The sequence below is a fragment of the Miniopterus schreibersii genome (genome assembly GCF_964146895.1).
Source record: "Miniopterus schreibersii genome assembly, chromosome: X".
In the NCBI taxonomy this organism is placed as follows: Eukaryota; Metazoa; Chordata; class Mammalia; order Chiroptera; family Miniopteridae; genus Miniopterus; species Miniopterus schreibersii.
The window spans coordinates 67145586-67170137 of NC_138104.1; the positions used below are offsets into that span (position 1 = coordinate 67145586).

A 24552-nucleotide genomic window follows, 5' to 3' on the forward strand; every position below is an offset into this window, starting at 1 on the left:
TACTTGGAAAATTATAAGACACTGAAGAAAGAAATTAAAGAAGATACAAATGAAAGGAAGCATGTAACTTGCTCATGGATAGAAAGAATTAACATTGTAAAAATATCCATACTACCCAAAGCAATTTATACATTGACTGCAATTCCTATCAAAACACCAATGGCATATTTCACAGAACCAGAACAAAAAATCCAAAAAGTTATATACAACCATAAAACACCTCAAATAGCCAGAGCAACCTTGAGCAAGAACAACAAAAGTGAAGAAATCATGCTAGCTGATGTCAAACTATACTACAAGACCATAGTAATCAAAACAGCATGGTACTGGCATAAAAAAAGAAATATAGATCAATGGAACAGAACAAAGAACCCAGAAATGAACCCACATCTATATGGTCAATTAATATTTGACAAAGGTGACAAACATACAATGAGGTAAATGCAATCTATTCAATAAATGGTGTTGAGATAATTGGACAGATATATGAAAAAAAGAAAAAAGAAAGAAACTAGACCACCTTCTTATACCATATACAAGAATAAACTCAAAATGCATTAAATACTTAAAAATGCAAGACCTGATAGCGTAAAAATCCTAGAACAACACATAAGCAGTAAAATCAGACATTTCTGTAATAGTTTTTCCGATGTCTCCTTGGTCAAGGGAAATAAAAGAAAAATAAATGGGACATCGAACTAATAAGCTTTTGCATAGCAAAGAAAACCATCAACCAAATGCAAAGAAAACCCACTGATTGTGAGAACATATTCACCAATAATCCATCTAATAAGGTTTTAATATATAAAAGTTATAAAGAATTCATACTACTCAACACCATAAAAACAAATAATCAAATTATAAATGGGTAAAGGATAAGAATAGACACATCTCCAAAGAGGACATACAGATGGCCAACAGACATATGAAAAAATGCTCAACATCACTAAACATCAAAGAAATGCAAGTTAAAACCACAATGAGATATCACCTCACACTTGTTAGAATGACTATCATCTATGAATCAACAAATGACAAGTGTTGGAGAAAATGTTGAGAAAAGGGGAACCATGTGCACTGTTAGATGGGAATGCAGATTGGTGCAGCCACTTTGGAAAACAGTATTGAGATTCTTCAAAAATTAAAAATGGAACTCTCTCATGACCCAGTGATTCCACTTCTGCATATATATGTGAAGAAACACAAAACACTAATTCAAAAGAATATATGCACTCCTATTTTCATTGCAGCGTTATTTACAATAGTCAGGCAATGGAAACAACCCAAATGTCCATCAACAGATGAGTGGATAAAAAAGTGGTGATACATATATAAAATGGAATATTACTCAGCCATAAAAAAGAATGAAATCTTGCCATTTGCAGAAGCATGGATGGACCTAGAGAGTATTATGCTAAGTAAAATAATTCAGTCAGAGAAAGATAAATACCATATGATTTCACTCATATGTTGACTCTAAAGGACAATTTAAATGAACAAACAAAAAAGACAAAGACTGATTGAACAGACTGATGGTTGCCAGAGTGGAGGGGGTTGGGGAACTGGGTAAAAAATGTGAAGGGGTTGAGAAATATAGATTGATAGTTACAAAATAGTCATGGTGGGATGTAAAGTACAGCATAAGAAATATAGTCTATAATATTGTAAAAAGTATATATGATGCCAGTTGGGTACTGAAAATATCAGGAGGAACACATTGTAAAGTATATTATTGTGTAACAACAATGCTGTACACCTGAATCTAATAACAAAATAATATTGAATGTAAACTGTAATTGAAAAATTTTTTAAAACTTTTAAAAAATAAAGTACAGTTTGAAAGTTATTAAAAATGGACAAAAAATGTGAATAGACATTTCTCTAAAAAATACACACACATGGCCAAAAAGTACATGAAAAGATGTTCAACACTATATGTTGTGTGCAGATATAATTAAAAGTACTTTTTAAAGGAAATGGATATTTCATAAAAGAATTTTATCAGGGACTGGGAAGATGGGGGCACTCAGACAAGAAGCAGACTGCCCTTGATCCCAGCCAGAGACTTGATTTACTGCTAAAATACTGCATAACCAACTTGGAAAAACAAGAGAAATATACCTGAGTGGACATATTTTGAGTAGGAAGCACTGAAGATACATCATAGAGTATGATAAGGGGTGGTGTAGAAGAGGGGAATCCCCCTGAAACCTGTGTTGGACTCCAAGGCCCAAGGGCTAGAGGCTGCAAAGTTCCCATTCCTTGGGAGTGTGGACTGGCATCCAAAAGCTGCGATCTCAAACCTGGAGTGGAGGAGAAGGGAAGGAGAGCCTGTGAACAGAGGGCAGAAGGACCCAGGGGAACAGTGTGCCTTCAAGGAGGGGACTGTGCCTCCCAGTGAAAGAATGCACTTGATGGCAGCAGATGGGACAGGTCTCTTTCACCCCTGGTGCTGACCATGGGAAAGGCTGTCCCACAGCATGTGGATTCTGAATAAAACAGGGCAGGAGGAACTGCACTGAGTAGTCATATACAGAGATTGTCTGACTTCCTGTAAGGCATCATGTAGAACCCTGGAAAACATTTGAACTGTGTGACACTAGGAAGGGAAAGAGAGCCCTCCCTCCATCAGAGAGGGACTGGAGCTGCTGGTAGGGGGGGATTTGGGGTCCAACCACCAGATCTGCAGGAGTGGCAAATTGGAGTTTTTGGACCCCCTCCAGGATAGCATGAAAAAAGCTGCCTGCCCCAGTTTTACTGAGATCAGCTGTGCAGGGGAACTACATGGTGCAGATTTTTTAACCCCTCTTGCTTGGTTCCATGGCACAGAGGTGACTATTCCTCAAAGAGTGGGTTCTCTGCCTATGTGTTGCTGTGTGCATTTTTGAGTGTTTCATTGCTGAATGGGTGTCCACCTTCCTGGCTTGTACTGGGGAGACAGACCAGTGAAAGCTGGGATTTGTTCCTGCATTGTGAAGAGTTTTAAATGAGTGGCTTGTGACATCAGCCACCCAGAACTGGGAAAGGAGGGGTGGAGCACACCTACCTCTCCTGCAACCTAGAACCACTCCAAAGAGGAAAGGGGCTGGTTCAGCTAACTGAAGCCTCATATATCCCACACAGGACACAGTCCTGAGGAGGAAGGGAGAACAGCTCACAGGACAATACAAGAATAAGACTCTCAGGGACTATAGTTTGAGAACTGGAGAAAAAGCTTAAAACCCATTCTGGGGATTAGGCTGGCAAAGTGCTCACCAGAATTTTTTTTTAAATTGAACCCTCTGAGCCCAGGCTGCTGAAACTACCCATAGATAAAAGGCAACAGACTGAATTCAGTCTGAACCTGCACTGTTGGGAGCCGGTAACGTGTCTGGACATGGTCCACGCCACCTGAGGGTCTGGAGTCAGGGATTCGACCCTCTCCACAATGACCCTTGATATTTAGAGCCCGCTACATGTCTGGACATGGTCCACGTAGCCTGAGGCTCTGGAGCCAAGACTCAACCCTCCCCACAGGTTCCTGTGGGGAGCCGAAGTTAAGAAAGTTACAAAGGTCTGAGCTCATGCAGGAGGCAGGATGTTTACGCTGAAATTGTGTTTGTGCAGCCATGAAAGAACTACTTTGTATCACCCTCACTTCCTTACCAGTTGTTTGTTACTCACTATATAATAAAGGCGTTGAAGCCATTTGAGGCTGCACCTCATTGGAGGGCAGCCCTCCTGATCCCATAACTGTGTTTGTCTCTAATTCCCACCACTTGAACTCAGGTTTGTTCGTCTTTCAAGCTGGTTCTTGACACTGCACCAGGCCATTGGATGGGGAACTAGAATTGGAAGATAGGGTAGAGACTGAGGAGTTGGCTTTAAAGCAGAGACTAACTTCACGCCATGAGTGCCTGGCAGTAAAACCTCTAAGTAAGGGGAGCAATATTCAGAGCTACACTAGCCATCCTGCAACCTAAAGACTCTTCAGAAGACTCTGGAGTAAGTAAAGGCCACCAAAAAGAAGGTGCAAAATAGCTGACAAGTGAAGGTGGTCCACAGAGAGCCTCATACCAGCCAACTACCTAAGGACACCAGAGCCAAACCTAGACAGCCCCTGACATTGGCTGATACAAAAATATCTCACAGGAGAACCAAAATCAGAATAGAAAACAGTGAGTCTAAAACAACATAAGCTGCCCGGACAAAACTCATTTGATTGACTTTTCTTTAAAAAAAAAAGAAAGAAAGAAAGAAAAAAGAAAAAAATTTCCTTTTAAATTTCTTGTTTTTAATTTTTAAATATTTTAATTAAAATTTTTACAATGTATTTTGCTTAGCTTGTTTTATTTTGTTTTGTTTTTTGTTCAATTATCAAGATTTTCTTGAAATACTCTGTTTAATTGCTGGCATATTATCATTATAACCAAAAAGTTTAGTGCTTTTCTCTATTTTTCCCCCATATCTCTTATTGGACTCCCTACCTGCGCTTGCTTTAACTCTCTCTCTCTTCCTATTCCATTGACATAACTTTTTTCTTTCTTTTCTTTTTCTCCTCCTTTATTCTCTGTTTTCCTGTCTTTTTGTTTCTTTGTTTCTTTCTGTTTGTCTCTATATTTTATTTTTATTTTTTCAACTATTTTTTTTTCCTATGCTTTACCCATAATTTTTTCCTTGTCCATCTTTCAGAATCTTTTCTCTGCCACTTTTATCTCCCAGTACCTTCTCTATTTTTTAAGTTTTATTTTAATATCATTAATTTTTTATTTTTCTCCATTATTAGGAATAATATCCTTTCTTTTTCTTTTTTTCTTTTTTTTAGTTTGTTTTTGTTGTTTATTTTGTGTGGGGTTTTTTGTTTCATTTTTTGTTTTAGCATTTGTGTTCTCATTTTGCTCTCCCAATCCCACTTTCCTTTGAGATGTTTTCACTTTCATAGTCAGGATATTTGTAAGATACTACTTGTTTCCTGGCAGTTTGTTTGTACTTTGTTTTGTCTTGCCAGCACCTGTACAACAGCTCATGCAACATGATTAGGATTGAGCCACAGAGTTAGACAACCTGAGGGGAAAGTCCCCCCAAGAACAGGTCAACAAAAATATGGACTCAATCACGACAAGAGAGCCCAAATAACTCACAAAAGGGACACTGACAAAAAAGACATGCTGAGAGCAAATAGCTCAGAAGTATAAGGCCAACACACCGCTGGGATTCACTGGACATACACAAAAAACTTCCAACCCACAAGACTGGAAAACAGCAAATATATATAACATACAGACACAAAAAGTAAGAGTCACTAAAATGGGGAGACAAAGAAACAACCCTCAAACTAAAGAAAAAGAAAAATCTCCAGCAAAAGACCTTGAGGAGATGGAGTTCAACAAGTTATCAGAAATAGAGTTCAAAGTAATGGTTATAAATATGCTCAAGGAAATCAATGAGAACAACAAAACACTTGATGAAAAAGTCCAGGAACTTAATGAAAACATGAAAATAGACCTAGATATCATCAATAAGAATGAGACAGAAATGAAAAACACTATATCTGATATCAAGAATATGCTGGAAAAAATTAAAAGCTGGCTCAATGAAGCAGAGGATAGAACAGTGACTTATAAAATAAAGTAGAAAAAAACACTCAGTCAGAACAGCAAAAAGAAAAAGCACTTATAAAGTATGAGGACAGTCTAAGGAAGCTTTGGGACAACATGAAGCAGAACAACATTTCTACCATAGGGAAACCAGAGGGGGAGGAAAGTAAGCAAGGGATAGAGAACTTGGTGGAGGAAATAATGACAGAAAACTTCCCAAGCTGGTGAAGGAATAAGCCACAATTTCAGAAAGCACATGGGGGTTCCAAGCAAGAAGAACCCTAAGAGACCCACTCCAAGTCACATCATAAATAAAATGGCAAATGTTAAGGACAAGAAAAGAATATTAAGGGCTGCAGTAGAGATACAAGCAATGACCTACAAAGGAACCCCCATAAGGCTGACAGCAGATTTCTCAACAGAAACACTTCAGGCCACAAGGGAGTGGCATGAAGTTCTCAAAGTAATGAAAAGCAAGAATATGCAACCAAGGTTGCTTTATCCAGCAAGGCTATCATTTAAAATTGAAGGTGAAATAAAGAGTTTCCCAGACAAAAGAAGGCTAAAGGAGTTCAGTACCACCAAAAGAGCACTGAAAGAAATGTTAAAGGGACTGCTTTAAAGAGAAAAATTGAAGAAATATTGAGAGAAATATTGAGAGAAAAAAGAAATATTGAGAAAAAGGTACATCAGCCTAAAGTGGGAAAATAGCACTAAATAATTATATATCAATAGTAACCTTAAATGTAAATGGAATAAATGCTCCAATAAAAAATCATAGTGTAGCTGAATGAAAAAGAATATAGGACTTAAATATATGCTGTCTACAGGAGACCCACCTGAGAGCAAAAGATTCACATAGGCTGAGAGTGAAGAGATGGAAAAAAATATTAGATGCAACTGGAGAAAAAAGGAGGAGTAGCAATACTTATTTCTGGACAAATAGATTTCAAAATAATGACCATAAAAAGAGACAAAGATGCTCACTATATAATACTAAAGGGATTGATCCAACACAAGGAAATAACCCTTATACATATATACGCAGTCAAAATGAGACATCATAAATATATAAAAACTTCTTGGTGGACTTGAAGGGTGAGATAGACAGCAACACAATCAGATGGGAGACTTTAATACCCCACTGTCATCACTGTACAGATCATTAAGAAAAAAAATCAACAAGGATACGGACACTTTTAATGACATACTGGACCTAATGGATTTATTTGACATTTACAGAACATTTCATCCCAAAGCAGGAGAATACACATTCTTCTCAGGTACACATGGAACATTCTCAAAAATAGACCACATAGTGCAGTCAGTACAAATTCAAGAATATTGAAATCATATCAAGCATCTTCCCAGATCACAATATCATAAAACTAGAAAACCACCCCTATGAAAAAACTCAAAAATATTCAAACACATGGAGGCTAAATAGCATGTTATTAAAACAGTGAAAGGGGTGCCAATGAGTTCAAGGAAGAGATCAAATACTTCCTGGAAAAAACGAAAATCAACACACAACAACCGAAAATCTATGGGACACAGAAAAAGCATTCCAGAGAGGAAAGTTCATAACAGTACAGGCTTACTTCAAGAAACAAGAAAAAGCTCTAATAAACCACCTAATACAACAACTAAAAGAATAAGAAAGAGAACAACAAGAAAAGCCCCGAGCTCAGCTGGTCGTAGCTCAGCAGTTGAGCGTCGACCTAGGATCCTGGCGATTGGGGTTTGATTCCTGGTCAGGGCACATGGCCGGGTTGTGGGCTCAATCCCCAGTCAGGGGCATGCAGGAGGCAGCCAATCAATGGCTCTCTCATGATTGATGTTTCTATCTCTCTCTCTCCCTCTCCTTTCCTCTCTCTGAAATCAATAAAGACACATTAAAAAAAAAAAAAAGAAAGGAAAAAAATCCCCGAGGAAGTAGAAGGAAGGAAATAGTAGAGATCAGAACTGAAATTAATATTATAATGACTAAAAAAATAATAGAAAAAAAATCAATGAAACCAAAAGCGGGTTCTTTGAAACTATAAAAAACAAGGATGAGCCTTCAGCCATACTCACCAAAAAACAAATAGAGAGGACCCAAATAAATAAAATCAGAAATGAAAGAGGTGATATAACAACAGGCCCAACAGAACTACAAAACACAGTAAGAAAACACTATGAGCAACTATATGCCAACAACCTGGACAAACTGGGTGAAATGGACAAAATCTTAGAAGCTTGCAATCTTCGAAAGCTGAATCAGGAAGAATCAGAAAACCTTACTAAGCTGATAACAACTAATGAAATTGAAGCAGTAATCAAAAGCTCCCAGCAAACCAAACTTCAGGACCAGATGGATTTACAGCCAAGTTTTACCAAATTTTCAAAGAAAAATTAACACCTAATCTCCTCAAACTATTTCAAAAATTCAATGGGAGGGAAAACTCCAAAGCTCTTTTATGAGGCCAGCATTTTTTCTCAATCGCAAAACCAGATAAAGACACTACAAAGAAAGAAAATTATAGGCCAATATCCCTGATGAACATAGATGCTAAAATCCTCACTAAAATACTACCAAACCAGATTCAGCAATATATTAAAAAGATCATACACCACGACCAAGTGGGATGTAGTCTAGGGATGCAACGCTGGTATAATATTCACAAATCAATAAATGTGATTTATCACATAAGCAAAATAAAGGATAAAAGTCATATGATCATATTAATAGATGCAAGAAAAAGCATTACACAAAATCCAGCACACATTTGCAGTAAAAACTCTCAGCAATGTGGGAATTGAGGTAACATACCTCAACATAATAAAGACTACATATCACAAACCTACAGCCAATATCACACTCAATGGTGAGAAACTAAAACAATTTCACTTAAAAACAAGAACAAGACAGGGATATCTGCTTTCACCAATCTTCTTCAACATGGTACAGGAAGTCCTTGCCACAGCCATCAGACAGGAACAAAGCAAAAAGTTATCAAAATTGTAAAGAGGGATGTAAAATTGTCATTATTTGCAGATGACATGATGTTGTATATAGAAAACCTTAAAGACTCCATCAAAATACTATCAGATTTGGTAAAAAAAAAATTCTGGAAGGTAGCTGGATACAAAATTAACATCCAGAAATTGATGGCATTTTTACAGACCAGCAACGAACTCTCAGAAGGAGAATCTAAAAAAAAAATTTTTTAAAATACCATTTACTATTGCAACTAAAACAATAAGATACTTTAAAATAAACTTAACCAAAGATGTAAAGAGCTGTACTCAGAAAACTACAGGACATGGAAAAAAGAAATTGAGGAAGATATAAACAAGTGGAAGAATAGACCATGTTTATGGATTGGAAGAATTAATATCATCAAAATTTCCATACTACCCAAAGCAATTTATAGATTCAATGCAATTCTTATTAAAATACCAACAGCTTATTTTCACAGAGATAGTACAAATATTCCAAAAATTTATATGAAACTATAAGTCTCCAGTTAGTCACAGCCATCTTGAGAAAGAAGAACAGAGTGAGAGGGATCACTTTACCAGATACCAAACTATACTACAAAGGCATTGTAATGAAAACAGCCTGGTATTGGTACAATAGACATACAGATCAATAGAACACACCAGAACCCCTGAAATAGATCCACACCATTACAGTCAGTTAATTTTTAACAAAGGAGGCAAGAACATACAATGGATAGTCCCTTCAATAAATGGTGCTGGGAAAACTGGACAGTTACATCCAAAAAAAAAAAAAAAAAAATGAAACTAGAGCACCAATTTTCACCATAAACAAAAATAAACTCAAAATGGATAAAAGACTTAAATGTAAGTCATGAAACCATAAAAATCCTCGAAGAAAATACAGGCAGGAAAGTCACAGATATCTCACATAGTGTAATTTTCACTGATACATCTCCTAGGGCAAGAGAAACAAAAGAAAATGTTAACAAATGGGACTACATCAAACTAAAAAGCTTCTGCACAGCAAAAGAAATCAGACTCAAAATACAAAGGAAACCCACGATATGGGAGAACATATTTGCCAAGGATTTATCTGATAAGGGGTTAATTTCCAAAGTGTGCAAAGAACTCATACAACTCAACAACAGGTAGACAAACAATCCAATTAAAAAATGGTCAAAGGTCCTGAATAGACACTATTCCAATGAGGCTATACCAATGGCCAAGAGACATATAAAAAAATGCTCAACATCCCTAATCATCAGAGAAATGCAAATTAAAATCACAATGAGGAATCACTTCTCTCCTGTCAGAATGTCTACCATCAACAAAACAATAAATGACATATGCTGGTGAGGATGTGGAGAAAGGGGAACCCTGGTACACTGCTGGTGGGAATGCAGACTGGTGCAGCCACTATGGAAAACAGTATGGAGGTTCCTCAAAAAATTAAAAATGTAACTGCCTTTTGACCCAGTAATCCCATTCTAGGAATATATCTTCAGAATTATGAAACACTAATCAGAAAGAATATAAACACCCCTATGTTCACAGCAGCGCAATTTACTATAGCTAAGATCTGGAAATAGCCCAAGCACCCATCAGTAGAAGAGTGGATAAAATAGCTATGGGATATTTACACCAGGAAATATAGTATGCAGCTGTAAAGAAGGAGGATCTCATACCCTTTTGGACAGTATGGATGGTCCTGGAGAATATTATGCTAAGCAAAATAAGCCAAGCAGAGTAAGAGAAACATCACATGATCTCACATGGAATCTACGGAACTTAATAAACTGACGAACAAAATAGGTTCAGTGATGTGGAAGCATGTAACAGAGGAATCTCAGAGGGAAAGTGAGGTGGGGAGAGATTAACCATAGAATTTATATGCATATATGTATAACCCAAAGACACATAAATAATGTGGTGGGGGACTGGAGTGGAGGATGGGTGCAGGGTCAAAGGGGTCAATTTGGAAAATAGAGGACATATGTAAGATCTTGAACAATAAAAGAAAAAATTTAAAAGTATTTTATCAGGCAATTATAAATATGTAATTATCAGAGAAATGCACATATATAGAACAATGAGTCATCATCTCACATTTGTTAGAATGGCTATCATCCAAAAACAAGAGAACAAAGATGTGGAGAAAAGGGAACCTGGGTACACTGTTAGTGAGAATGTAAATTGTTTCAGCTACTATTGAAAACAGTATGGAAGCCCTCCTGCAAAAAAATGAAAAATAGAACTACCATGTAATCCAGTAATCCTACTTCTAGGTATTTGTCCCATGGAAATAAAATCACTGTCTCAAAGAGCTATTAGCAACCTCATGTTCATTGCAGCATTATACATAACAGCCAAGACATGGAAGCAACTTAAGTGTCCGTCAACATATGAATGGTTAAAAAAATGTGGTATATATATACAGTGGGATATTTTTCAGCCATAAAAAGAAGGAAATTCTGCCATTTGTGACAATGTGGGTGGACCTTGAGGGCATTATGCTAAGTGAAGTAAGATAAAGACAAATACTGTATGATCTCACTTATATTGGAATCTAAAAACATTGAGCCCGGCCAGGCATGGCTCAGCAGTTGAGCGTAGACCTAGGATCCAGGCAATTGGGGTTCGATTCCCGGTCAGGGCACATGCCCAGGTTGCGGGCTGCAGCCGATCAACGACTCTCTCATCATTGATGTTTCTATTTCTCTCTCTCCCTCTCCTTTCCTCTTTCTGAAATCAATAAAGATTTTTTTTTTTTAATTTAAAAACATTGAATTCATAGAAACAGAGAATAAAATGGTTGTTGCTCAGAGGCAAGAGCAGGAAAATAGGGAAATGTTGGTCAAAGTGTACAAACTTTCAGCTATAAAATGAATATGTTAGGGGGACCTAAGGAACACCATGGTGACTATAGTTAATTATACTGTATTGTATACTTGAATGTTGCTATGAAAGCAGAGCTTTAAGGTTGTCACCATAACAACAACAAAATGGTGATTTTGTGAGGTGAAGGATTTATGAGCCTTTTTGTGGTAAACATTTCTAAATATATATATGTATCAAAACATCAAATTGTATACCTTAAATTCAGACAATATTATTTTCCAATTATATCTCATTTTTTAAAAATAACTTTTAAAAATATAAGTCCTAGGTGACTTCACCATCTTCTACCAAACATCTAATGAAGATATAACACAGCTATTTTAACAGAATAAAGTATTTTTCTAAGGCCAAAAGTTCCTGCACACTAAAATTTTACCGGGACAAAAGGAAGTTTTACAGGCCCAAACATATAATGAACATAGATGCAAAAACTTAAAACATTAGGTAGCCAAATCCAACAGTATATGAAAAGAATAATACATCACAACCCAGTTGGGTTTATTCCAGGAATGCAAGCTTTGTTTAATGTTTGAAAAATCAATATAATTCACAATAATAAGTTAAGGAGAAAATTCATATCATCTCAATTGAGAAATTTTATCAAATACTTTGTATGCAATATCTATTTTATTATATTAGTTTCAGGTTTACAACATAGTGATTCAACATTTATATACCTTACAAAGTGATCACCACAATAAGCCCATTGTTTTTTATAAAATGACAATTTATTTATAAAAACTATTAGCAAACATGAAATCAAAAGAAACTTATTTAATCTGATAAAATGTATCCACAAAAAAAATCTATAGAAAACATCACATTTAATGGTAAAATTTAAATGCTTTTTCTCACAGCATCTCTAGATTTAATGACAACACACTGATGCTTTGCCAATATAATTTTAATCTTGCCACACTGCTATAGATAAATAGCACTATCCCCATTTTATATATTAGCAACTAAGTCTTAGAAAGAGGCTCAGTTTCTTGTCCATGGTCAACAATCACAAATGACAGCAGGAATTTAAACTTTGTGCATCATTGCCTCTTGTAATACCAATCCCTCAATTCATTCTACATTACCTACCATATCTACACCATCAGCATGCCATGTCCATTTTATTTCTAAATGATATCCTAATTCAGTCCAATTCTGTCTTCCCCTTGCTCTCCTCTCATTCTGTTGCCACAGTTATCACCATCACTACCAACAAACTTCTTGGTACAAAGTATCTTTATCATTCATCTAAACTACTCTAATAAGGCTTTTAATTTGCCCATGCTGGTATGATACTGAGGCTGCCTCCTCTATTTTTCCTTTGCTTTTGCTTTTGCTTTTGAAATAATTTATAACTTTAAAACAAGTTCCAAGAATAAAACATGCCCCTTTGTCCAGATTCACCAATAGTTAACATTTGCCACATTGTTTTATTGTGTACTTACTAAAGAACAATATTATAATCATATATAACAACTTACGAACAATTATCAAAACCAAAAAATTTATCATTGATATATGGTTATCTAGCGTCCGTATTAAAATTTCACCAATTGTTCTAATACTGCCCTTTATAGTCATTTTTTCCCAGTCCAGAATCCAATCTAGGATCATACATTACATTTACTTTTCATGTCTTTATTCTCTTTTAATCTTTAATATTTCCCCAGCCTTCCTTTATTTTTCAAGGCACTGACAGTTTTGAAGAGAAAAGACCAGTTATTTCATAGAATGTTTCACAATTTGAGTATGTCTAATGTTTTCTTATGATTATACCGGGGTTCTGGGTTTTTGGCAATAACAACACATAAGCAATTTTGTGTACTTCTTAATGCATCACATTAGGAAATACATGATTTTTTATGTTCTGATGTTAAATTGGATCAATTGGCTAAGTACTGACTGCCAGGTTCTCCAATACAGTACAATCAAGCCCTTTAAATTGCTTCTGATTTTACTTTTATAACCGGAGATCTGCTCCTATCTACTTTTCTATTCTTACTCTATCCCCATAGTTTGCTTTTCTTCTTAAACAAAACATGCTTGTTCCTGTCTCAGAAGGCATACATAGGTCCAGAAAGCTCTTCCTCACTTTGCTTGCAATGCAGACTTCTTTTCATCCTTTAAATTCAAATTAAGTAGTATCTTCTTAGAGACGCTATCTCAAGTTGCTCTGTCTAAATTAGGTGTTCCCTGCTATCTCCTATCACAGAACCTTGTGTATTTTCTTCATAGTACATCTCATAATTTCCAAGTATTTATTTATTAAATTAAAAATTACATAGTCTAGCCCTGGCTGAGTAGCTCAGTTGGTTAGAGTGCTGACCTGCTACACCAAGGTTGCAGGTTCATTCCCCAGTCAAGGCACATACAAGAATCAACCAATGAATGTATAAATAAGTAGAACAAATCAACGTCTCTCTCTCCCTCCCCCTTCTTCTCTCTCTCAATAAATAAATTAAAAATTTAAAAATCATATAATAAATCTTCCCCTACTGGATTCTAAATTCCACAAATGCAAGACCCCTTTTCTATTTAGTTCAGGTCTGTATCTCCTGCTCCTACATAGTGCCTGGCATGTAAGTAATCAACAAATATTGGTTGAGGAATGAGGAGTTAGTATTCTTTAAGGGCATTCCAAAACAAATCAAATTATCTCCCTTAAGTCAAAAACTGGCACCATAGGATACAGCATGCTGTAAGAGAAATATCTTGAAGTCATACAAACTGAGGTTCAAATCCCAAATCAGAGTACTGTTGTATGACCTTGAACTTGCAGTGCCTCAGATTTCTCAGAGGTGAATTGGTCATACCATCATTTACTTAAGGGGTTTTGGGGATTAAATTCTTGTAAAACAAATTGGAGTCATGCTTAGTGTGTAAAGAAGTTGCATAAATAATAGGGTTAACCTTCTTTCTGGATTAAGAGATATTCCATCTCTACAAGAAACACTCATAAATCATACTACTTATCTTGCTGTGTATTCACAAGTACAGGTGAACTGATGAACTCTGAAAGGAACTTAAATCTCTCATAGTCCAATCTTTATACTCATTTCCACTCTGGACCCAGCCCTGTGGTGGACATAGAAGGGATTCTACCTCACATGTAAGAGGCACCCTCCTTATAAAAATCAGATTTTTCCAGCAGGTAGGTATATTTCCATTGTATTTTTTCTGTAACTCTGTTGCAGCCCTTATTGTAAGTGGTTTTGTATTAGTTATTTTTATGTGCATGAGTTTATCTCCCATTATATTTTCTCAGAATAATAATAATGGTAAAATAATAATGTTAGCAGCAAATAGTATCATACTTCACCCAATATAAGATTCCATCCATTTTAAGACACAACAATATTTTATATACCACTAAAAAAGTAGAAGTGCTGCCAAATAAATAATAGTATGTCATTGATAGGTAGGACTCATCCTGATTTCAAAATTTTAAAATGTGGAGAGAAAATGTGCTTCTTAAAATTGAAAAAACCTAGTCTGTATCACACACTATTCTAAGAACTTCATGTTTATTAAACCTCACAACAACTCTATGAGGCAGATATGTTATACTTCCTCTTGATCAGTTCTCTATGATCTAAATATCTTCTAAATATCTCCGTACTCCACTCACTCTTCTCCATCACAGTCTGGAACCACCACAGCCTGAGTCATCATTATGATCTCTCATCTCCCATCATATCTCTCCATTACTTAATTCTCACTCCATATCTAAGTTTGACTTCCTTGAAAGCCAACCTATTTTCTGTTGCCAGAATTATCTTTGAAAAATGCAATTTTGACTATGTCACTCCCTCATTAAAGCACTTCAGTAACTTCTCTATGACCTTAGAATAGGTTCCAAAGTTTGTATGGCCTATAAGACATTGTGTGAGCTTCAATTCAAAATGATAATGTAGGTAAATGTGGTACTCAGAACCTCCCACAACCACATTACAATTACAACTAAACTATAGAACAACTATAATTCAGAACCACCTGAAATCTAGCTGAACAGAAGTCCTACAACTAAAGATATAAAGAAAAAGCCACATGGAGACTGGCAGGAGATGCAGAAACATGGAACAGGCTGGTCCCACACTCACATGTGGTAGTTAAAAATAAGAAGAGATATCTTGGCTCTGGAGGTTCCCATAAGGAGTGAGAGGTCTCAGCCCCACATCAGAACCCCCAGCCCAGGGTTTCAGTGCTAAGAAGAGAAGTCCCCATAACTTCTGGCTGTAAAAACCAACAGGGATTGTGACTGAGTGAGAGCAAAGCTTTTGGAGTCACAGGCTTTCCTCTTAAAGGGCCTGCACATGGACTTATTCAGACTCACTCACTCTGATTTCCAGCACTGGGGCAGCAGCTCAAAAGGCATGTTGGACAAATAGAGAGGAAATGAATTGTCTGGTTTCATGGCAAAGTTTGGAAGGGCAGCTTTCTCCCAGACAAAACTGCTGACAGAGGCCATTGTTCCTTTGCTGAATTCTTCCCCACAGAGCTGATAAGTGGGCACCATATCTGAGTCTCCATAAACCTGGATAACACCGTAGCCTCCGCTTGCTGATTCCTTGAGAGCCCACCCCGCCCAACTTGCAGGACCAACTAAGTGATTTTTGGTGGCTTTTCAATACAAAAGGCTGTCTTGGCTCATGTTTCAGACTTTCCTAAAATCTCTCAAACAAGCAGCATCTGCCTTTGGCATGTCCCATACTTCAAACTAAGTGGCCTCAGGCCTGGCAATAACAGTAGCCATCCTTGGTTCACAGCTTGACCTGTCCTGGGCACACCTAAGCACAGCACAAGTAGCAGCCATCTGCAGATCATTTTGTATCTCATGCCAGGTGACCTCAGGCAGGGCACAGGTGGCAACAGACCTACCAAGAGACCCCAGAGCCAGCTCACACAGTGGACAGTTTCAGATCACATTAAAGCATCACCCAATCACCCACAAAAGTGACAAACACAAGGGGCAGACTCAGCGGACACCAGAGCCCCACTGAAGGAAGTCCTGTTCCATGGGCTGGGTCCATCCACGGCTGATCCTCCATGGTGGTTCTAGCCAGTCCTTGCAACCAATCAGCTTGGTGGCAAAACATTCCCACTGAGGTCCCAACAGCAATCAAGGCTCAACTATGACAGGAGTGTGTACACAGCCCACCCAGGGGGCACACCTGCAGTGCCTAGCTCAGATGATCAGGGAGGCTGTGACACTGGACACTACAGAACACCTACTACATAAGGCCACTCTACCAAGCCTGGGAGGTGTAGCAGCTCTATCTAATACATAGAAGCAAACACAGGGAGACAGCCAAAATGAGGAGACAAAGAAACATGTTTCAAATGAAAGACCAGGACAAAACTATAGAAAAAGAACCAAACAAAATGGAGACAAGCAATCTACCAGACGCAGAGTGAAAAACACTGGTTATAAGGATGATCATTGGGGAAGAAGATATGAACTTAGAAAGAATTACAACAAAGAGACAGAAAACATTAAAACGGAGATAGGAAACATAAAAATGGAGATAGAAACATAAAAAAGAACCAGACAGAAATAAAGAATATCTTAACTGAAATGAAGAATAAATTAGAGGGGATCCACAGTAGAGTAGATGAAGCCAGAGATCAAATAAGAAATTTGGAATATAAGGTAGCAGAAAACACCCAATCAGAACAGCAAAAAGAAAAAAAGAATTTAAACAAAGAGCATACTTTAAGGAGCCTCTGGGACAACTTCAAGTGTACAAACATTCCCATCATCAGAATACCAGAAGGAGAAGAGAGAGCAAGGAATTGAAAATCTATGTGAAAAAATAATGACAGAAAACTTCCCTGACCTGGTGAAGGAAACAGTCATACAAATCTAGGAAGTGCAGACAGTTTCAAACAAGATAAACCCAAAGACACCCACACCAAGACACATCATAATTGAAATGCCAAAAGTTAAAGATAAAGAGAGAATCTTAAGAGTGGTAAGTAGAAAGCAGACAGTTACCTACAAGGGAGCTCCCATAAGACTGTCAGCTGATTTCTCAACAGAAATTTTAAGACCAGAAGGGATTGTCATAAAATATTCAAAGTGATGAAAAGCAGGGACCTACATCCAAGATTACCCAGCAAAACTATCATTTAGAATTAAAGGACATATAAAGAGCTTCACATACAAGAAAAAGCTAAAGGAGTTCATCACCACCAAACCAGTATTACAAGAAAGGTAAAAGGGTCTTCTTTAAGAAGAAGAAAAAAAAAGATTAAAAATGTGAATAATAAAATGGCACTAAACACCTATCTATCAGCAATTGAATCTAAATACAAAATTAAAAAAAAAAAATCAGAACAGAAAAAGACTCATAAGTACAGAGAACATTTTGATGGTTGCCAGATGGGAAGGGGGTTGGGGGAATGGGTAAAAAAGATGAAGGGATAGAAATACTTTTTTTTTTTAATCCTCACCTGAGGATATTTTTTCCATGCTTTTCAGAGAGAGTGGAAGGGGGAGAGAGAGAGAGAGAGAAAGAGAAAGAGAGAAACATAGATGTGAGAGAAAAACATTGATTGGTTGCCTCCAGTGGGGCTCCTTCAGTCCACAGGCCAATGCTCTAACCAGTGAGCCAAACCAGCTAGGGCAGAAGTACAAATTTGTGATTACAAAAATAGTCACATGCATGTAAAGTACAGCATAAGGAATACAGTCAATAATATTCTAATAACTATGTATGGTGTCATATGGGTATGAGATTTATTGGGATGATCAATTATTGGGTTATATAGTGTTTGATCACTGAGTTGTACATCTGAAACCAATATAATCTGTATGTCATCTGTCACTGAAAAACAAAAAAATTATTAAAAATAAATTAATAAAAAGAAGACACTGCATATGACCTGCATAATACTGTTTCTATATCCTCAACCCTCTCTCCCTAAATTCCAGTCATACTGGCCTTCTCTCGCTTCCAAAAACAGAACATGAATTTCCCCATAATCAGGACCTTCACACAACCTCTTTTTTCCCTGAAATATTTTCTTCTCCATCTCCTACCTCCCATCCTCATCACTACTGCACTACTAGAATGGCTAACAGCTATAGATCTTTACTTTCTATGCTTGAGCAACACTTCTTAAAGAAAGTTTGCCTGCCATGCCCCCTCCCACTAAGTAGGTATGTATTTTGATTGCTTTATTCCATAGCACTAATCTCACCTGAAAATTCCTTGTTCAAAATATTCCTTCTCTTTTAGATTGTGAGCTCCAAGAGAGCAGAGACCAGATCTATGTGATTCATCATCATATCCTCAATACCTAGCACAGTGAACTGATATATTTCACATACTCAATAATTAGATATTAAAATGAAATTGGAAATCTCTTCTGTCTCTCACCAAAAAATCCAAATGTTCAAGAAAGGGGTTCATGAAGTAGAACTTGAAAGTATCTGAGTTCTGCAGAGATTGCTGGCACAAGACCTCCAATATGCAAACACTGAACTTATCAATTCTGGCCACAATGTTCACAGCCAAATCCAACCTGCAGCTGCAGCACACTAAAACTTCTGGAGTGCTGTCACCCATCCATATGTATTGCTTATACGTCCCTAAACATCTTTATATGAGAATACAGGTGATAGTTAAAATTATTCTTTTACTTACTCCTATGAGGTTCTTGGCAAATCAACAAAACCATTAAAAGATTGAGACTCATAGACCCATCAATTAGAGACAATAATTCAAGAACTAAATCATCAGGGAAGGAGAGACACCCTGTGGCATTCATACAATTGCTTCAGGCTGCTGGCCTGATTTACAACTGGCCCTATTCTAAGAGTGCACTGATTCATAGTGCCTTCCAACTCAGTGCCCAGATAGCAAAAAACACACACTGCAGACAGTGATTCAGAGCCGTGGTGCTATGCTGAGGTATCCAGCCTCTCATCCAAAGAGCTACTCTTAGTAGTAGTCTCTGGGGCTGCAGGCAGACAGATAAAGCTGTATACTAAGGAGTAACTGAAGATTTGTAGTTTGTCCCTAGGTTACAGGAGATATAATCAGAAAGGCGAAATGTACCTTGTTCAAGCAACCTAACTTTATCTAAAAATGGAGAATCTGCAGACCTGGAACAAAAATAGAGAAAGGTAACTTATATGTCAATTTCAGCTGCCAGGCCCCACTGAGCATATAACTAGGAGCATTGCTGTAACATGGATACTGCTCAGGATCCCCAAATGCTTCTAAAAACTGTGTCATTTATATATTTCTAAACAGGCATTCACAATGCATGAAGAAATCACTCCTCAAGTAAATAAGAGAATGAGTTCTAAGATTATTTACTTCTTCCTGCCTGGTGTTAATGCAGCTGGAATGCCGCTTATAACAATGAGATACTTTTTGCAAATATTTGGCAAGCATAATATACACACTCCCCAAGAGCAAATTTCTTTTTCAAACTAATTCCGGCTGAAAACTGAAAAATATCACTTGAAAGCAAGCAAAGAATGAGGGGGCAGATACAGTACAGACCACTGAAAATGAAGAATGCTCTTAATGGGTTACCGATACAGAAAAAAAAGAAAATGGAAAGGGATTGATAAAGGAGTGCAGGCACAAAAACAGCCAACCCCTTGTGTCAGTGAGAGAAAGCAAAAACTTAAAGGTTAAAGGAGGAGAATGGAATTAAAGAGTGTGCGTGTATATATATATATATATATATATATATATATATATATATGTATATGTATATGTATATATATATATATATATATAAAACAGTATATATGGACAAATGAGACAAGTCAGGAAAACAGGTAGGAAATAAACAGAGCAAAAGAAGCGCAGTCAGAAGTACAAGTTCAGGCACCAGTCAGTAGCTTAGTTGGTTAGAGCATTGTCCCAATACACTAAGGTTGCAGGTTGGATTCCCAGAACATACAAGAATCAATGAAAGCATAAATAAGTGGAACAACAAATCAATGTTTCTCTCTCTCAAATAAATAAATAAATTTTTAAAAACAAAAGTACAAGTTGAGCCACATCAGACTTGTTAACAATTTTATTCAATATTTATATCAATCTACCTCTAGTATATCTCTCAAATCCATCTTCTCTCTCTCTTGTTTCTCCTCTCCTCCTCTCCTTCTCCCTCTCCGTCTCCCCAGACACCACCCTACCAAAGTGGCATTATTTACCTCCTCACATTCACTCTGACTACCCTTATGCTGCATTCATCCAGTCTTCACAGAGCAATCAGAGGGGGGCATTAAAATACTAGTCAGATTATTTTACTCCCTTGCTTAACACTATTCAAAACCTCCTTACTGCTGATGGGAAAATACTAAACTATTGAATTTGGTCTACTAGATTTTTTTAAGATTTCTCCAACCTCAAGTCTTATTACTTGGCCCTTCACTATCAGTGCCACACCAGCCTCTCTCACTATCTCTAATGCATTGGCACCATGCTTCCACACCTTAGAGATGACTGAAGACCATGGCAAAACCTCCATTAGGCCAATCATCCCTCTGGAACCAAGAAAAACCTTGTTTTCAACCCAAAGATTCATTCCTTCCTCATTCATTTTCTCTATTTGTTTTAAGTTCCAACATCAACCTGGGGATCATGACTTTTTCAGACTCTTATTCTCTCATCGTCCCATCTGTCACAGGATATCCTGCTGAGGTAAGCACTGCTGCCCAAGAAACCTACAAAAGTTCCTCTGCCATCAGTCTGGGGCCCTAGTTTTATGCAAGTTCAGTGTTCCTGCCTTCATATGCAAAAACACCTGCCTGCTTGATCCAGTCTAAGTGGACTCAGGCTTCTAATTGCTTCTAATTCTAGAGTGATACTCAGATATGTGAATCTTAAAATCTATAATCACATATTAAGCATGGAAATCTAATTAAGGAGCACTTTTTACAAATATGACCCTAAATGCTGAGTAATTGTTAGGTGAAGAGAAATTTTCTATTCATCTAGAAATCCAAGGCATCATCATGTCAAGCTGGCACTATAGGTTCACATAAGAACATTTCCTCCCTCAGCTCAAAATATAGAATATAGTAATGATAGCTAAATCATAAAACATACTTTAAAAAAATAAAAACACAACAACAACTGTTATTTTTTTTAAAAAAAAGAGAGAGAGAAACATGTCCATAGAGCTGAAACAACAACAACAAAAAACACTTAGCAACAAAAGGATCTAAAGCCACTCACTTACTAGAAAGCAGGCAGAGGCAGCCAAGAGTTCAACTCCTATGGGATAAAATGGGGTAAAATACTCCTAAAACATTGAATGTGTAGGCGGATAGCAAAGATAGATCACTGTAGGAACTAGGAGGTGAAGCAGAAATTTCCTGCCTGTACATAATGACTGTTAAAATGCTATGATGAGTACAGGATGCTGAGATTGACAACTGAGGTGCTACCAGGATGGTAGGAAGTAATAGAGATAGCTATGCAACTGAGACTTCCATCATGTCATCCACTGGCTCAAAAATGGGACCTTTGTTATCCTCATAGAATAAAAGCCCCAAGCTGCCAACATAACAATGTTTTGAACTAAGGATCTGACCAAATAAAACATAATCTAGCTAGACCTAAAAGAAATGAGTATAACAGATATAATAAGTATGAATTTTCCCATGAATGATAAGCTTGCAGCAAATTAAAACTCTAAGCCTACAAAACAAAAACAAAAACACAAAACCTTAAAAAAAAATAGTAAACAAATGCAACAATGAGGTTGAAGACCCAAAGAAAAACAAATTTGAAAAAATGACTTTAAAATAAATGTTTAACATTCTGAAAGACCTAAAGGAATAAGCTTCTGAAAAGTAAGAACAAGAGGTTATAAAATAAAAAAGACATGTAAATCAGAAATGGGAGATATTAAAAAAAAAGAGAGAGAAATCATGTAAATCAAGACTATAGACTCTGAAATGAAATCTCAAAAGACAGCATAAACCTTAGACTGGATATGCCCAAGTAAATAATTACTGAATTTTAAGATGCTTCTGAGGAACAAACTCAGAATGAAATACTGGAGATAAAGAAATCGACAAAGTGAAAGAGAAATTGAGAAACCTGGATAACAGACTTAGAAGCTCCAACCAAAGCCAAATAGCAGTTCCAGAGAAAGAAAATAATAAGTATAGAAGAGTGATGAAGGCAGATATATATTTTTATACTAATTTAAACCATCATATAATAGTATTGGCAAAAGAAAGACATTTGCATACATACTAAACTAAAAAAGTTTACTACGTTCAGACTGAAAACAGAACATAACCACAAGAAATAACTATAAGAAAACATACAAGAAATTGTAAAATAAGAAATTTTTTTAAAAACTTATCTTTCTCTATATCTTTTTATTTGTTATTGATAAATCCCTTCAAATTTTTCACCCCAATCCCCCTCCCCTCTGACAGCCCTCAGACTATTTTCTGTATCTATGAATCTGTTTCCATTTTGTTTGTTTATTTTGTTCATTAGAATCCACACATAAGTGAAGCCATATAGTATTTGTCTTTCTCAGAGTGGTTATTTCACTTAGCATAATACTCTCCAGGTCTCTTCATGCTATCACAAAAAGCAACCAATGTCACCCAAATTAATTCAATAAAATTTTTTAAAAAGAGTCATCCTCACTTAAAGATAGTCAATTGAACATAAGCATTCTCATCTGCTTTGTACTGAAACCACACCAAAGTAGCAGTAAAATTATTTATTTTAATTCACAAACCAACAAGGACAAAGGGAAAGGGAGATGTGACAAAGAAAAATTTCACCAGACACATCCAATTCTATGTCACACAGAATACACAAAATTAGATATGTATCTCAAATAAAGACACTTAGAATATCCATTTCTATTGAACCTTCTTATTCTAAGAGAAAGGACCTAAAAACGTTGACATCATAGTTCTCAACAAAAGATTTTCGGCAGATAATATATGAAACATTTCCAATCAGCTTTGTTTATATATTTTTATGGATTTAGAGAGAGAAGAAAGAGGGAAAGGGAGAGGAAGACAATCATTGATGGGAGAGAGAAACAAATCAGCTGCCTCCTGGACACACCCCAACCACGAACCAGCAACCCGGATATGTGTCCTGATGGGGAATCAAACCAATGACCCTTCAGTGCACAGGATGACTTTCACCAACTGAGCCACATGGACGAGGGCAGTGCTGTATTTTTTTTTTTTTACTTTATTGTTCAAAATATTACAGATGTCCTTTAATCTGCCCTTTGACCCTTTTCACCCCACCATACCCACCTGCCAAGTCCCTCACCACACCATTGTTTGTGTCCTTCAGTTACAAATAAATGCATATAAATCCTTTGGTTAATCTCTTCCCACTTACGTACCCCACTTTCCCTCTAAGATTCGTCAGTCTGTTCCATGCTTCCATGTCATTGAATCTATTCTGTTCATCAGTTTATTAAGTTCTTTAGATTCCACATATAAGTGAAATCATGTAATGTTTGTCGTCCTCTGCCTTGCTTATTTCACTTAGCATAATTTTCTCCAGGTCCATCCATATTGTCCCAAAGGGTACGAGATTCTTTTTCTTTACAGCTGTGTACTATTCCATGGTGTATATTTCCCACAGCTTTTTTATCCACTCATCTACTGATGGGCACTTGGGCTGTTTCCAGATCTTAGCTATTGTAAATTGTGCTTCTATGAACATAGGGGTGAATATATTCTTTCTGATTAGTGTTTCGGGATTCTTAGGATATATTCCTAGGAGTGGGATCACTGAGTCAAAAGGCAGCTCCATTTTTAATTTTTTGAGCAATCTCCATACTGTTTTCCATAGTGGTTTCCATACTGGAATGCACCAGTCTCATTCCCAGCAGCTGTGTACTAGGGTACCCCTTTCTCCACATCCTCGCCAGCACATGTCGTTTGTTGATTTGTTGATGGTAGCCATTCTGACAGGTGTGAAGTGATACCAAAATTGTGGTTTTAATTTGTATCTCTCTGATGATTAGCAAAGTTGAGCATTTTTTCATGTCTCTTGGCCATATGTATATCCTCATTGAACAAGTGTCTATTCAGGTCCTTTGACCATTTTTTAATTGGATT

General features: G+C 36.8%; 1 protein-coding gene across 10 annotated transcripts in view; it reads right to left on the minus strand.

Moving 5' to 3' along the window:
- The window catches only part of GABRA3 (gamma-aminobutyric acid type A receptor subunit alpha3), a 422854-nt gene that overhangs the window by 356343 nt on the left and 41959 nt on the right, over nucleotides 1–24552 (minus strand). The window lies entirely within an intron of this gene.